We start from the raw sequence: 1,134 nt of genomic DNA, 5'->3' as shown, positions 1-1,134 counted from the left end.
TAATCATGTGATATGGGTGTGATAATCACCGTTATACATCACTTGGGTTATCGTTTTAGTTGATAAGTTAAATTTTTGGTGTGATAATCATGTGATAGGGGTGTGATAATCACCATTATACAWCACTTGAGTTATCGTTTTGGTTGATAAGTTAAATTTTTGGTGTAATCATGTGATATGCGTGTGATATGGAGAAGAAGAAAACTAACAAGAGTAAAACGTGGAAACGTGATAGGATAATTATAGTTAATTCAAATAAAATAAAAATTATAAAAATTACTTAATTACATTGTTGTCCTTATTAAATTATTTATATATAATAAAAGTTAATTTATTAATTAAAAAAGTTTGAGGTTATTAGGTCGTTCTCGCGTTCTCGTAAATCACAGGGGTTCTCGTTTGAACCTCCACCTATATATACATACTATAACTTATATATTGTCTACACCTTACTTCATTTCCAACACTAATATATTAATCAATTTCCATAAATGTTTCATCCTTACATCAGACAGGTACATGATATGAGAGGTGATGAAAATTATGAATCCCGAGCAATAACCGTCCATCTTGGTCTTCATGAAGATGCATGTCAACAATTCGGTTTAACTTGATGAAAAAGTTAGACGCATACAAGACAAAATACCTCAACATATTTGGAAGTCAATATTGGAATATAGTTTTCGATATTTTAAACTTCTTTCAATCAGATCGAGGTGCCCTGGTTGAACATTGGATGACAATGCCTGAAATTGGTGTTTTGATTGCTTCAAAGTATAATGTGATCTTACACATTATAGACATTACAAGTTGTTCAACATACTTACCTCTTAGGTCTATTTCGTCACTGTGGTATTAACATGTAAGTTTTGTAATTTGGTACGTTAATCGTAACCATTATGTGAAACTAGACTTGGCAGAATCATACCCGATCCCTACTATTACTCCACATTTTTTTCACTTCTGCTATCTGTGTCCTGCTGCATGGTCTACCCCGTATTTAGATCGAATAAATAAGTACCAACAACTTTTACGTGTTAACTGTTCTACAGATAATGTTATTTTAGAATAAGTAGAAATATAATATAAATTATGTTATGTCTTATTTATATATCAATTCTTTTTTTTTTTTAT

Source organism: Cynara cardunculus (assembly GCF_001531365.2).
Source record: "Cynara cardunculus var. scolymus isolate 2C chromosome LG 5, CcrdV1, whole genome shotgun sequence".
NCBI lineage: Eukaryota > Viridiplantae > Streptophyta > Magnoliopsida > Asterales > Asteraceae > Cynara > Cynara cardunculus.
This window is presented reverse-complemented; position numbering follows the sequence as displayed.